We start from the raw sequence: 16,611 nt of genomic DNA on the forward strand, positions 1-16,611 counted from the left end.
ACCTTCCTACATGAATATATGAATGCTTCTAACCTCCATATGAGATGTGATAAGCATATTCTTCTTGAGGATCATCTTAGTTACAAGAAAAGAGAACTAGTGTAGGAAGTGAAGCTTTGGTGCTAGAAAACGAAAGAAGTACCAGAAGAAAGTATTTGAAAGTTTTCAAAGAAACATCATTGAATTAAAAATAAATGTTACAAGTTCCAAAGTGTTGTAGCAACTACAACCATCCTCCAAAATTTTTCCTTTTCTTTGTTTTAGAGCCTCATGTTGGCTTAGGGGGTCCTGACCTAGGTTCAAAGTTAGTTACACCAACCAAAAAAACCCCACATTGCTAGCCATTTCGGAAACAACCTGCATAGTGCAGGTTGTAGTCTCACCTGAAGCAATATTAGGGGATGCAAGAACCAAGTTTCTGTATCGAGAGATGATGTGATGAGTTTCTATAGCCCAGATCTGCCTTCGTGCAGGTATAATCCTCTAATAGATCTTAAACCCTGAAACTGGTCTTAAAGACCTTCAACTCCTCGCAAAACCCTTCCATTTCGTTATTCAGATCCTAAGAATATAGCCCTGCCACTTTCATGCGAATAAGCATGCCTTCTAAGGTTTCTGTGGCCAAGATCTTCCATCGTGCAGAGATTTCCTCCAATAACTAACTTAGTTTGGATTTAGAACTTCGCATACATCACTCAATCATCTTATTAAGAAAAAACATATTCAATTAACCCAATTCATGCAGGTAAGACACACTACTCCAAGAAAAAAGTATTCAGAGTGAGATAACCAGATAAACATATAAATCACAGATGAAAATATTTCCAACCCAAAATCTATCTTTATTAATCATAATCGGTTCAGTAAAGACTTCAACTACCCTGCATACTCAGCTACAAGGGTCCATGCACTTAATTGTGGACTCTTCTAGGCCTCTGCACACTCAGCTGAGGAGCCTTTCCTTCACTACTGATAGGAATAGACCTTCCTGGATATCAAACCCATACAATATCATTCATTCATTCATCTCTCTATTCTTATATATTGAAGGTTATCTCTAATACTCCCTATGACTCACTATTTATAGCTTTTCTACTACAATACCATGGCCCCTGGCCCATCGGTGAGTCTTCCCAACCGACCAAAACAAGGATCCATGACCCCTTTGAATCCTATGTATCTACATGCTCTACATCCAAATTTTGCAGAGACTTTACATCTTTTAAAAAATTCTCTACAAAAAATGACTAAGTTAATTCAATTATACCCCCGGGGATCCCATCCAAATAGGACCCCAACAAAAAGATCATGACTCACCCTCGAGTCACTTGGCTGGTTGTTCCACTTTTTGTTAGAGATCAATGAATTCCTTGGTCAATGTTTGAAGCTCTGTAGTACTCCGTTCTACTGCTTTTTGTACCTCCTGGACCAATTTCTCTATGGTTGGCCCCTCTACTGCGAGTTGTGTAGTATGTTGGTTCTACTGCATGGGCTTCAACTTTTCATGAATAGTCTATGAGAGTTGGTTGGATTCCTCTGTCAAAGGTTGAAGCCAGTCTCTTAGCAGGGACTGCTTTTTCTCTAACTCCTAGATCTGCATCTAAATCACCTTGCATTCCTGCAAACGTGCGAAGCGTTGGATTGGCAGCAATGTCTACGCAATCATATTGATTTCATCATATTTTTGTTGTTCTTCCCTAATTTCTGTGTTCAACTACCGTATCTTAGGGTCCTCCTGCAATGTATCCCAAAGGCCCATTGCCTGATTGAATAGCTGGTCGCACCCTTGGATTGTGACATCTAGGTGACCCAAGGATTCTTTTATAGCTGCCCCTCCTTGTTCTCGAACTTCTCACGGTGTAGTTAGTTTGAGTTTGACCTCTTCATCTAAAACTCAAAAGTGACTCGCCCAACCTCATATTTGGCGTCGCCCACCACAGTAGCTAACTTCTTGGCTTTTGTTTCAGCTTGTGCGTCATCTGGGATATGTAATTCAGGAACTATTTTACAGGCCTATTCAATTACTAACTCTAGGTTTCTACTTTGTGCTTGTATCTGCTCTTTCTCCTTCAGCACTTGTGGCTTCTCCTCATATATTTTTTCATTGTTGACTTTACACTCACTGAGGACCATAAGGGCGTGTTACTCCCTGATATGAAATTCATCTGAGACCCCCTGATGCAATGCGTGGAGGGCTTGGAGTGGCAACACAACCACATTGATCCAAATCGCCTTGATATTTTCTAGTGTGTTGTGGTATGCCTGGTTATCTGCTCACAAGAATCCTTCTGGTAAAGTAATGATCCTTAACTCCATTGTTCGTTCCACTTCTGGAACACTCACGCTCGCTTGAGTCAGGCTCGCTTGCACTGCGCCCACTTTCCCAACGCTAACCTGGATCTGATCGGCCTGGATCTGTAGCTCACACAAATCCTTCTACACACTCCCTAGTGTCTCCATGTATTGCTGCTTAAAGTGTGACCATAGCTTGGATGTGGTATCACGAACCTTGTCACTGATTTCATTTAAATCTCCCTCTCTGAGAACAAGAGGGTCCACCTACAATTGTTTATTTGATTTTCACTTCTTTAACGGACCTGTTGCTGTCTCTTGGGTGCGATTCTAGAATTTAAATCGGGTGGAAACATCCTCACCCCCATCATCTCCTTGTGATGATATCTCCTTCTCATCAGTATGCTGCGAAGCCGATTTGTTGCTTGCTTCAGTATCTTGTTTTTCCTTCGTAGCCTAATCCTTAGCTGCGCACTCCTTCACAGCCCGCTCTTTCTCTGCAGTTGTCGTAGAAACAACTTATGTTTTCTTCTGCTCGACAGCCTTCTCCCATTCGACTGTCTATTCTTTTTCTTTCTTCTTTTTTGCAGCACGGGTCTATGCAGAGGAGCTTTCTCCTACTTTGCCTGTCTCAACATCCAACTAGGTAGGTTTGCACCACTCTACTGGTATTTGGTCAGTTTAGTGTCCTAAATTTCTCTACATAAATTATCAATCCAAATATCGTAAACTAATGAAGTGTAGTGCACTGTTTGTGCTAGATAACCCTTCTTACTTCATTGTTTTTGTGTTTTATGTTGTTTTGGGGGTTCTTGGTCTTTAGTTCCTAATGATTTACAATGTAATTGTCAAAAACTTAAATCTAACTTTCGCAAAGACTGCTAAAAATATAAAAATGAAACAGAGCTTAAGAAAGACTTGGAAGAAGAGCTTAAGCAAGAAATGAAAACAAAGTTTCTATTCCCGTTTCACTATTATATCCAAATCATGGATTAAAACTGAAAGTGAAATTTACAATTGATGTCTAGCTAATTATAGAAATAAAACTAAATGAAATACTTAGTTACTCTGCCTCTCAATTTTGGGAGAAAGTCTCCTTGGGATGACTTTTGAGGAATTCTGTACTTCATTATTCTAAGAGAAAAACAAATACAAATATGTAGCAAAGACTCATTGTATAAACGAAATGTTCAACCACTTAGTTTAGGATGAATTATCAACTTGAAAGGTTTTTCATAAACATTCATTAACACCATGAGTCAGTAAGCTAAAAATAAAATAGCAAAGATAGTAAATGGCACTGATTAGTCTAATTGAGAATTTAAGGTCTAGTAAAATAGTGAATGAAGTAAACTAGATTACATTACTGAGTTTCATCTTCTGAACTACTGATAAACTAAAAAGAGATCAAGCAAATGGAAGCTACTCTAAATTATGTACACTGTTAATAAGAAAATGATGGAAATTGCATTATAACATTGTTAGTAAGAAAATGATTATAAATGTTGTGAAAGAAAATGATGAATTTACAGTTAACAAGAAGAAGAAAAATGAAATTAAATGAAATGAAATGAAACCTTCTTCAGTGCAGGGGTTCTCTGCAACTTATTAGGCTATGCTTGCTCAATCAACTCCAAGAAAACTCCTTCAGATTTCCATAAAACATGCGGTCTTCATATTAAAAATAGGGACACAAAATGCCCAGGAATTACAGAGTTTAAAACTTCGATTTCACAATAAACTTTCACTATTACTACTCACTTCTTCGGTCCTTTACACAGGTATTTATAAGAAAAACCATACAACTGTTTGTGGAGAAAAACATGCTATAGCTAAACACGTAGAAGACAAATGTGCGAAATTTCTTCCTCGACTGCTGGAGACATAAATCCAAGACATGGTGGCTGTTGGATTCGGTTGTACAGGTGGTTGTTGGAGTCCGTAGGTATAGGTAGCTGTTCCGGATAACGCTTCCCATCATTGTGAAACGTGTAATTAATCATGAAACAGAGTCTTGTTACCTTCGGTCTCTGTGTTTGACTTCTTCATTGATCGTAGTCTTATGCCATCTTCTTTGTCGATCTGGGCTAGGTGAATAGGACAGGGTCCATGTCACAATGATTTCCAAGTTGCCCATGTAGCTAGTTTCTCCTTCTGACACCTGGAACTTGTTAAAGCATGAAGGTAGCTGCAGAATAGCCGATTAGCTATATAATAGACTGCGTTCCGTAGCTAATATACAAAAATTTATTCAAACAACAAAATATAAAAGCATAGCATGTAAATCACTAAATGTCCTCCTCAAGATAGTATATACCAGTCATTGATGATGAGAATCCATCTTTTTCATGGAAAAACAAAGAAAAGAAATGATAAGAGTTGCTAGGGAAAGAGTAATTTTAGGGCTCAACATACCCCCACTACAAAATCATTGCAGGTCCCCATGCAATTTTCAACAATGTGAACTTATTTCTCTTATTGCATCTGTTTTGACACTTCTGCCAGCACATCCAACTTCCTTTTCTTACTTCTCTTTGCATTGACTGCCATCTTGGGATTCTTCATAAGAAATATGTATTTGAGGCTTATAAGTGTTCTACTCAGCTTCCTATTTTTACTTTTTAGCTTCCTATTTTTCTTGTACCATAATCCTAAGTGTAGTATTGTGCTGTCATGAATGGCTCTATCCAGCTTGTTCTATTCCCTCAAGGTTTCATTTTCTTTTTGAATGTGCCTGTTCAAAATCTCTAACTCAAAGATTTCTTGTTTGAGAGAGCTAGTTAAAGATTCTTGTGGAGTGACAGGCTGCTCTAGATTGGTTGAGGATCCTGGATCCATTTAGGTATTATTTTTCTCTAATGACTCTATGTAGTCATAAATTTGCTATAGTACTCGATCTATGCTAGGAGAAGCTCTGCTTGGGCTGCCTTCAAAATTCTATGGAAGAGAGTTTTGTGGACTGTGTTCAGATGGAATACTGTTAGGAGATTGAACTGGGGTTTCTTCCTCTAAGTTTATGAACTGGGATTCTTTTGATGTTACCTTCTTCACCTTACCTTGGAGTCTAGAGATCCTTCTCAGGTTTTGGAAGCTTATGGTTTCTTCTCTTGTGTCCTTCTTCCTCTTTCCTATCTCCTTATTTTTATTGATTTGCTCCTTAATCTTGGTCAGTCTTTTAGAGAGTAACTGTTCATCTTCTTGTGGTGATGAAGGTTCAAGAATGTCTTCATTTATTTCTTTAGCCCTCTCTTTCATTTTTCATTTCTGTTTAGTCTGCTTCCAAACCTCTGGTTTAGAAGTTGTTTCTGCATCATTATTTTGTGAGGAGGTTTGAATATTAATTTTGATATTTCTCCTCCTATTTTTCTTAACATGACTTTCCTCAGGTGACTCTGGAGCATCCTGGAAAAAATTTCTTACTTAGAAATCTTCTCGTATATCCCCTATACTTCTCAAATGGAATTCAACTAGTATGTTGACTAATCCATGATGATACATAGTTGTTTCTATGGATTCAATTTTCTTTTGGACATTTGTAGCCACCCTTCTCAGACTGCTTAGAAGGAAGAAGGGAAGATTGATGGCTCCATTTTCTAAAAAATTCATTAATAAACATATATGGTAAACATGCATAGACCCAAATCTTCCTTCACATGTAATGAATTTTTGCAAATATTAACAACATATTACTCCACTTGTTCTTCAGTTCTGAAATAGGATTCCCCTTTCTAAATATTGTAACATCCATACCTGGGTTTCTAAGAATCACTTTCCAAGATTCACCATGAAATTCCTTATTTTTAAACCATATTTCTCCTTGTCTTGGCAGCTCTGTTTCTTCTGCTATGAAGGATTCTGTGACTGCAAATTTTATATCTCCTATCTCCACTTTTGTGCCATCAAATGACCTTGCAAAAGACTTGGTAATTTCCTTGTGGTAGCCGTTAAAATTTTCAATAAAATTTAACCATCCAGCATTCTATAGCATCCCTTTAAGCTGTGGATACCCCTCCATATACTTTACCCCTACGAGCTCTGTTCTGAAAATAAGCCCCATATCCCTTGTTTTCGGTTAACCTTCAAAATTACTCTCACTGTCTATAACATGAGTGCTATTTAAGAAATGGAATGACTGTGTATATAGAAATGGAAACACTGTGTATATGGAATGACTGCGTGAATATGAGAGAAAATCTTAAGAGTTTGCATGTAATAAATAGACAGTAAGAGTTTAGAGAGTCATAGATAGGTAGGTCACATTATTGTCTTGACCGTTAACAGGTGTAGTTGTGGAGGACCATTTGAGTACAGGTTATGGAGTTTGAAGCAGAGATTTGTTATGAAAGAATCATTGAGACTATTTGTCATTAAAGACGGAAGATATGGCGGAGACATCGTGGCGGTCAAATCAAATGATGGTTGATTAAGGAGACATGTGATTATACATACTATACAAACTTATGTTTTCAAATTTCTTTTTGAAATAAATTTTTGCATTTACCTTTCGCTTGCTAATTTTTTTGATGCTGATCCATACGTACCCTGAGCATGATTGGTCTTCAAAAATTGATTTTTCTTCAATTCCCTACATAGATGGTTTTATTATGAATTGTACACTTGTGCTTGAACTGATAAATAAATTGTATCCGCAGAATCAGATTAGCTGCAGAATAGAATCAACTACAGAATGTGAAACAAAAAGTGAAATATGGCTTATGGATCATGAATTAAATGGAAATGGCTATTTAAGTGAAAATAAAATGAGATGTAAGACAAGATGATAAATGAAATGGAGATGGAATGAATACTGAAAAAAGGAAAAATTTATTGATGAAATATGACAATGGGATGAAGTGAAACTATAAAAATAAAATGGAGTGAGGTGAGATGAGATAATGATTTTTGCAAAATCTAGACTACAAAGTGACTGTGGCTTTTTGTCACTACTTATTATAGAAAGAAAATGAAAAATATAGGGTCTCAGAATTTTCTGATTTTCACCCTGTATTTTCTGTATAAGTATGCAAATCAATAATTGGTTTTCAACTTTATACAACTTATTATATATATATATATATATATATATATAGTAAAAATAAAGACTAAGTTAGTGGAGAAGAAGAATTCTTCTTCACTAACTTTATTTCAGAATTGTCCTAGAAGATCTTGATGAACTCCTCTTTTGAAATTGGTTTCTGATATATTTTTAATCTATGACCATTCACAATAAGAGTAGTTTTACTTTCATCTATTGTTCTAATCCTCACTGCTCCATTAATAAATAATTTTCAATCTCATATGGCCCAAGCCAATGAGTTTGAAACTTCCCTTGAAAATCTTCAAACATTGAATCAAATAACAACGCCCAATCTCCCACTTGAAACATCTTTTCCTTGATATATTTGTCATGCCGTTTAGCCCTCTGTTGTTGGACTATATCAGTCCTTTGAACTGCCTCTTGCCTGATTTCATAAAGTTCATTTAATTTCTCTAGCCTATGCTTTTGTGCCTCTGATAAATCTAGTCCCAGTTGGACAGTCATCTTGAAAGTTTTGATTTGGAACTCTATAGTGAACAATACGTGTTTCCCATAAACAAGTTCATAGGGTGTATGTCCTGTTGTGTTCCTTAGTTCTATAGGCCCACAAGGATTTAGGAAGCCTTTCTTCCCAATCTCTTCTATGTAGATGCACATTCTTGGTGAGGATTCCTTCAATCACTTTATTTGTAGATTCCACTTGATCATTTGCTTGTGGATGATAGGGAGTAGATTTCCTATGCTTGATCTTGTATTCTTCCACAAGCCCTTCCACCATGTTAGATGTGAATTGAGATCCCTGATCTGTCACAATTTCTCTTGGAACACCAAAACGAGTGAATATGTCCTCAAGAAAAAATTAATTATAGATTTTTCATTAGCAAATGGTAATGCTTTGTCTTCAACCCACTTACTGACATAATCAGTGCATACCAATATATATTTTTTCTACTTAGATGGAGGATTAAGTGGTCCAATAAAGTCAAAGGCCCATTTTTCAAAAGGTTCGATGAGTACCTGAGTTTGTAATGGTATTTCATTTGAGGGAGCAGGTTTCCCTACCGTTTTGTAGTTGTCACATCTCCTGACATATTATTTAGCATCTCTGAAGATGGATGGCCAATAATATCCTAAATAAAGGATTTTACAAGCTGTCCTCATGTCAGCAAAGTGTCCACCACATGGCTCATCATGACATGCTTTAAGAATCTAGGGTATTTCATCTTCCTTGACACACCTTTTGATCATAAGATCTGGCCTTGTTTTATACAATTCGTCAGTGATCCATGAATATCTTTCACTTTCCTGAATAATTTTTCTTTTCTCTCTAGGAAAAAATGTGAAGGTAACTTTCTTGCGACCAAGTAGTTAGCAACATCTGTAAACCAAGGAGTTTGAGTAGTTATTGCAAAAAGATATTCATCAGGAAACTTATCTTCAATCGAAGAATCTTCTTTGATACTCTGAATCCTGGACAAGAAATCAGAAACTATGTTTTGTTTTCCAAGTCTATCTAGCACAATAATGTTGAATTCTTGCAAAAGTAAAAGCCATCTTGTAACTTTGCCATTAGTAATAGGTTTATTCATAAAATATCTAATTGAAGAGTGATCTGTATGAACAAAGGTTTCATAGCCTATTATATAGTGTCTGAACTTGTTAATTGCATGAACAACATCTAAAAATTCGTTTTCAATCACAGTATAATTCAACTCAGCGGGAGTCAAATTCTTACTTGTATAGTAAATGGCATAAGGAATCAATTATTTTTGTCCTAATACAGCTCCTAGAGCTGTATCTGAAGCATTTGTGGAAATATGGAAAAGGAGTTTCCAATTTGGATCTCTTAAAATGGGTGCTTCAGAAATTTTTGCTTTCAAGGTTTCAAATGCCAACTAGCAATCAAAAATTCCAATTGAATTCACAATCTTTGGTAAGCAATTTGAAGAGAGGGTATGCTATTTTAGTGAAGTTTTCTATAAATCTTCTATAGTACCCTGTAAATCCCAAAAAACTTCTAACATCCTTTTGGCAATTTGGAATTGATAATTTAGAGATGACTTCAACTTTAGATTTGTCAACTCTAATTCCATCTCCTGAAATGTGATGTCCTAAAACAATACCTTCTATAAACATCATAAAACATTTTTCATGGCTTAGTGAAAGGTTTGTTTCCTTACATCTTTTAAGAATTTTTTCCAAATTTTCCAAAGCTTCTTCAAATGTATTTCCATAGACTGTAAAATCATCCATATATACCTCTACACAATCATGTATCGGATTAGAAAAAAATCCTAGTATTGCTCTTTGGAATGTTGCAGGTGCATTACATAACCCAAAAGGAAGTACTTGGTAGGCATAAGTTCCCCATGGACAAGTAAATGTGGTCTTATCTTGATCTTCAAGTGCTACCTGAATTTGATTATAACCACTAAAACCATCCAAAAATGAGAAATACTTCTTACCTCCTAATGTATCTAACACTTGATCTATAAAAGGGAAAGGAAAATGATCTTTAAGGGTTGATTTATTCAATTCTTGGTAATCAATGCACACCCTACATTTACCATTCTTTTTGGGCATAATTACCAAAGGAGAAACCCATTGGCTATCTAAAATTGGGTAAATGAAATTTATATTTAGTAATTTTTGGAGCTCTTCTTTCACAATCTCTCTAAGATTTGGATTCATCCTTCTCTGAGGTTTTCTGATAGGTCTACTATTTTCCTCAATGTAGATGTGATGGATACAAGTCTTAGGATCAATGCCTTTCATGTCAGTGTATTCCCATGCAAATGCAACATAATGTTTTCTAATGTTTTGATTAGCTCTTCTTGTCGTAGTTTCTCCAAGTTTTTGTTTATGTTCAATGTCCTACCTGGAAAAATTTCAATTGTAGAGCTACCAAAATCTTCCATAGAATAGAGAGACATTTGCCTAGATGACAAATATTCAACATTAGATTTTTCTTGAAAATTCTCATGGTTATATTTTGAAGATGATTCAAAATTTTCCAATGAATTCAAAATTTGACTCTCTTCACTAATTTTTGAAATAGTAAAGAGAGGTTGAATATCATCTTCATCATCAATCCATTCTTTGTCATCTATTTCTGTGATTGATTTTGCTAGAGGATACAGAGTAAATTTCTTTGATGAATTACCATAACAAATATACATGTCACCAGATCTACAACTAATAAAAACATCAGCTGTGGCCAACCAAGGGCTTCCTAATATAAGTGGATGTCCTCCTAGATTGTTCTTGGGAGTTAAGATCATGAAATCAAAAGGATATTCCCAACAATATAAGGATACTGAAATATCTTCTAGCACAACATCTGGTTTAATTACTGATCTATCTGCTAGTTGTAGCAAGATAGGTGTGTAGAGAAGATTAGGAAGTTTAAGCTGCTCCATAGTTTGTTTACTCATGATGTTTATTGCTGCCCCTAAGTCAATCAATGTATTTGGAATTTGAATTCTATTGATATATTTTTTGACAATTGGACTTCCTGGACCCACATATTTTTGTATGGTAGTTTTTTCCATCATTATGTCTGCTATTTTTCCTACCATGTGAATTTTTTTGTTTCTCTTGATTTTCTCCCTGGTTTTTTTTATGCTCAACTCCTTTATTGTTTTGGCTAGAATTGGAATTTCTCTAATGGCTTGTAGCAAAGGAATTTTGATATAGACCTTCTTCAATTCATCTAGAAAATCATAGTTGGGCAACAAGATCTATTTTTCTACCCCTCTATCAATTTTTAGTCTATCAGGAAAAGGAGGTGTAGAAGTAGATGTTGGTTGCTCAATGATAGGAGTTGTGTTCACTGATTATTTTTGTTTTTCTTTTTCAATGCTATGGTTTTGGAGAAATGTTCCCTCAAAACTTTTATTGACTTTTAGAGAATCTTCCTTAGAGCTGTCTTGTTCCTAAATAACTACATAAGGTCTTTCCTTTTATAATATCCATCCAAATCTTAGTTGAACATCATTAAGATCTAGAGGAGTAATCATGTTAGTTGAACTGTTGTCCTTCTGCCATGTAAGCATTTTAAGGGTTTTTATTGTTGGGGTTTGGTAATGGTCGGGCATGTAACTAATTTGGTTTCTACTGAAATGGTAGTAAGAGTTGAGGATTTTGGTTTTGTTGTGGAAATGGCAATGAAAGTTGGGGATTCTGATTTTGAAGTTGTGGCTACTGATTTTGTTGCTAAATGTGTGGGGGAGGATAATTTTGATATGATGAAGGATATTGGTAATATTGAGAAAATATCCCATAAGGATTTTGTACTCCTTGTGCCCACGTTTGAGATTGATATTGAGGTTGAGGTTGAGGCCAAGGTTACTGCCAAGAATTCCAGTTTGGTGGGGGCTGAAGATACATTTGATTGTTAAATCCCTGATTTTGTGGCCCCAGCCAAGGTCTTCTAGAAAAAAACAAAGAGGTTCTATAGAATTTGGGACTATTTCCTCTTGAAAGATAGCCTTAAGACCTGGGATTGAAGGAAAACCCTTGGTCTCATGGCTTTTTGAGAAAATCATACAAGTTTCTACAATTTTTGCATCTAAAGGGAACTCACTTAGATCATGTTTTTTTTTGTGCATTTTGGACAAAAAATGGCTAAAGCATCAGCCTCAGTTTTTTGCTTGTTTTGTATTTTAAGGGTGTCTAATTGCTCACTAAGGCTCCCTAGAATGTCAGTTTTAAACTCATCAAGCATATTGCCAATTTCTGCCCTACTTACAGATCCAGTTGCAGATTTGTTTACTCTAACAAGAGAAGGATCTCTCGACCCTTTCCCTGTTTTAGATTTCCCTCTTAAGAGATGAACACACAGTTCTCCTATATCATTTAATGGAAGTTGAGAGATATCTCCCTTCCCCATCATGTTAAGGATATCTATCCACTTATCTCTAATGGTTTTTAATAAAAGAGCTTTCAAGGTTTCTTCATCTAAACTGTTCATCTTTGCTCTTTTCAAATTATAGTTGAATCTCTCAATCAAATCTTCTAAGTTTTCATCTTCTCTTTGCATCATTTTGAACACTTCATCTTTGTGATTGGTAGGCATGTAATAATCCAAGTACCTATCCAAAAATGCCTTTTTCATGTCATTCCATGTTCTAATGGATTTAGTGACTAACCCCATGAACCATTTCAAAATAGCTCCTTTCAGTGTTGAAGGAAACAATTTAAATTTTTGAGAGCCTTCTAGATAGTCATAAGTTCTGCACAAGACTTCAAACTCAAAAAAAAATGTTTCAGGATCCTCACTTTTCAACCCATAGAAGTTTGGGAGGACAGAAGGTGAGATATTTTTCATTGTGGAATTTGCTTCCTCATCCACTATAGGTAATCCAAAAGAATTATCTATTTCCCTATTTCCTCTGCCTCCTCCATTATTTCCTCTACCTCCTCCATTATTTCCTCTACCTCTCCCTCTAACCCCTCCTCCAAACAGTGAGAATTATCCATCTTGTTCTTCTTCTACCATTATAGTTTCTTCAGAGTTAGTATAGTGTTCAACCTGCAAGGTTACATCCTCCTCCTCTAGTTCTTCTATTAATGGAGTATGGGAGAGATGCTCTACTTCTTCTTTCTCACTAGGTATTCCTAATTCTTCAACTACAATGTGCTCTCCTGTGGAGGTGAAAAAGGCTATTCCTGTTGTTGGAGATTCGAATTTTTCCTCCCCTAGGACTGACTTAGTAGATGAAGTAGGAGATTATTTTGATTGGATTTCTGCCCCTAGAATTCCAGGAGTCCTATGGCTAGGAGTATCAATTTGGGATGGAGGTGTGCATTTTCTTGTTCTTGGTGGAGTAGGTGGTGTTGTAGGAATTGAACTTCTGCCCCTATCTATAAATCTACCCCTAGAGTCTCTTTCTCTATGCATGTCATTGTTTTTTTTTTTGAATGTAAGAGATAAGGCTACCTAGTTACACTTCCCTGGCAACGACGCCAAAATGTTTGGTCAATTTAGTGTCCTAAATTTCTCTACATAAATTATCAATCTGGGTATCGTAAACTGATGAAGTGTAGTGCACTGTTTGTGCTAGATAACCCTTCTTACTTCGTTGTTTTTTTGTTTTATGTTGTTTTGGGGGTTCTTGGTCTTTAGATCCTAATGATTTACAATGTAATTTTCAAAAAATTAAATCTAACTTTCGCAAAGACTGCTAAAAATATAAAAATGAAAACAGAGCTTAAGAAAGACTTGGAAGCAGAGCTTAAGCAAGAAATGAAAATAAAGTTTCTATTCTTTTTTCACTATTATTTCCAAATCATGGATTAAAATTGAAAGTGAAATTTACAATTGACGTCTAACTAATTACAGAAATAAAACTAAATGAAATAATTAGTTACTCTGCCTCTCAATTTTGGGAGAAAGTCTCCTTGGGATGACATTTGAGGAATTATGTACTTCATTACTCTAAGAGAAAAACAAATACAAAGATGTAGCAAAGACTCATTGCATAAATGAAATGTTCAACCACTTAGTTTAGGATGAATTATCAACTTGAAGGGTTTCTTAGAAACATTCATTAACACCATGAGTCAGTCAACTAAAAATAAAATAACAGAGACAGTAAATGGCACTGATCAGTCTAATTGAGAATTTAAGGACTAGTAAAACAGTGAATGAAGTAAACTAGATTATATTACTGAGTTTCATCTTCTGAACTACTAATAAAATAAAAAGACATCAAGCAAATGGAAGCTACTCCTAAATTATGTACACTGTTAATAAGAAAATGATGGAAATTGCATTATAAAATTGTTAGTAAGAAAATGATTATAAACACTGTGAAAGAAAATGATGAATTTATAGTTAACAACAAGAAGAAAATAAAATGAAATGAAACCTTCTTCAGTGCAGGGGTCCTCTGCAACTGATTAGGTTATGCTTTCTCAATCAACTCCAAGAAAACTCGTTCAGATTTCCGTAAAACACATGGTCTTCATATTAAAAACAGGGACACAAAATGTCCAGGAATTACAGAGTTTAAAACTTCGATTTTACATTAAACTTTCACTATTACTACTCACTTCTTCGGTCCTTTACACATGTATTTATAAGAAAAATCATACAACTATTTGTGGAGAAAAACATGCTATAGCTAAACACGTAGAAGACAAATGTGCAGAATTTCTTCCTTGACTACTGGATAGATAAATCCAAGACATGGTGGCTATTGGACTCAGTTGTACAGGTGGCTGTTGGAGTCTATAGGTATAGGTAGCTATTTCGGATAATGCTCCCCATCACTATGAAACATGTAATTAATCACGAAACAGAGTCTTATTAAATTCTGTATCTGCGTTTAACTTCTTCATTGATTGTAGTCTTATGCCATCTTCTTTGTTGATCTAGGCTAGGTGAATAGGACAGGGTCCATGTCACAATGATTTCCAAGCTGCCCATGTAGCTAGTTTCTCCTCCTGACACCTGGAACCTGTTAAAGCATGAAGCTAGCTGTGGAACAACCAATTAGCTACAGAATAGGTTGTGTTTCGTAGCTAATATACAAAATTTTATTCAAACAACAAAACATAAAAGCATAACATGTAAATCATTAAATGTCCTCCTCAAGACGGTATATACTGGTCATTGATGATGAGAATGCATCTTAATCATGGAAAAACAAAGAAAAGGAATGAGAAGAGTTGCTAGGGAAAGAGTAATTTTGAGGCTTAACAGTTGGACATCCAGCCACAACCTCCTGTATATCTATGTCAGACATTAAGTATGACATCTTGTTCCATATTTCTTGAAGGTCTTTCATCACGCGGATCCATAGATTGTGAAAGTCTGCCTTAAAATATGTGAAGGCCCGCAACTGCTCTAATAAGGTGGGAGATAACCTCGGCCTTTGGTTTATAGCCATGTGATGTCCATCTCAATGAAGACCCAAAAAACTTGGATTTTGTAACCATTCTAGATATTATGTCTACCACAACAAAGCGAACTTCACCGCCTCAGGGAGGGTCTCGTTTAGCGGAGGGAACTGACTATCCTCCGAAAGCCTCCATACTACCAAAATAATGATAAATAAGAGACACGCATAGTGGAATGACTGGATCTTCTCCTATGCCTCGCGATAATTCACCAAAAAATCTCTACAAAGATATTGGACCCAGTTATACTTGACCCCGTTCGCACATTGTGTTGCTAATGAAATGAGGCACTTCATCTGCACGACACTTCTGCATTATTCTTCCTGTTAGGATATAAGTTGCAAACTGTACCTCCTGATATGTTATGGATCGAATAGAATATACTCACTTTCCCTTTACCACCCCATACTCAATCTTTATTTGGTTTGGAAGTTGTTTTTCTAAGGATTTTCCCACAAATGCCTTTGCCGGGTCCGCTCCTTTATATGGTAGCTTAGTAATACTATGGATTAACATATTCATGATGGGGATAGGTTCACCTAACCATAAACACCCATCATTCACTAAAGTCAACAACTAGCACACAGACGTCGTATTGACATTGGAGCGGCTAAAATGAGGTAGTAATAACATGTGTAAAAGCTCTGCCAACTAAACTTCGTGAACCCATTTCATTGGTTCCAACTTCGTGACCCCTGTATCTTCATAGTATATGTGGGTCATATACTGATTTGTTGCTAAATGTGGGAATTTATCCTGGTCTGCGAGGTCCCAGTCTTCCATCTATAATGCTGGGATGCGTGTTAAAATCATACCCTCAAATTGAACTTCAGATGGGAGCAGTGGTGTAGCAATTGAAAATTTGTTGGAATCATGGTCTTTGGTCACCTTCTTTTGTCCTCTTTGCAAAGGCACATATGATGGAAGCATAATGATTGGTTTTGTGTCCTCAGCATCTAGCTCCTCAATCCCTTATCGGAGTCTCTCTTCATCAATATCTAGGGGCACAAAAGGTTGCATTTTCTTATCCATTTTTCCCTTCTACAGCACCTCCTGCGGATGTTTTCGGGGTGAGTAGCACACTGGTTTGATGACTGACTTCTTTTTCTTTGCCTTAGAAGCAAACTATTTGGGCCTAAGTGACATCAACTCCATAGGTACTGCTAGTGTATCTTCTATACCTATAGCTTACAAAGATGGGGCCTCAGACACTGTGGCCTCAAAACTCATAGGCTGAGATCTCTTCTCCAAAGAAACTCAACGCAACATATCAGAATAATGAACTAGCCCGGGGTGCTTGAACAAACTCTCCCACTCTTCTCTGCGCATGCAAGAAATTCATAGGCAAAAAAGTGTTTCTTTGCAAACCAACAGGA

This window comes from Pinus tabuliformis, chromosome 7 (genome assembly GCF_031772625.1).
Source record: "Pinus tabuliformis cultivar Carrire ecotype Pingquan chromosome 7, CPIR1, whole genome shotgun sequence".
Classification (NCBI taxonomy): domain Eukaryota; kingdom Viridiplantae; phylum Streptophyta; class Pinopsida; order Pinales; family Pinaceae; genus Pinus; species Pinus tabuliformis.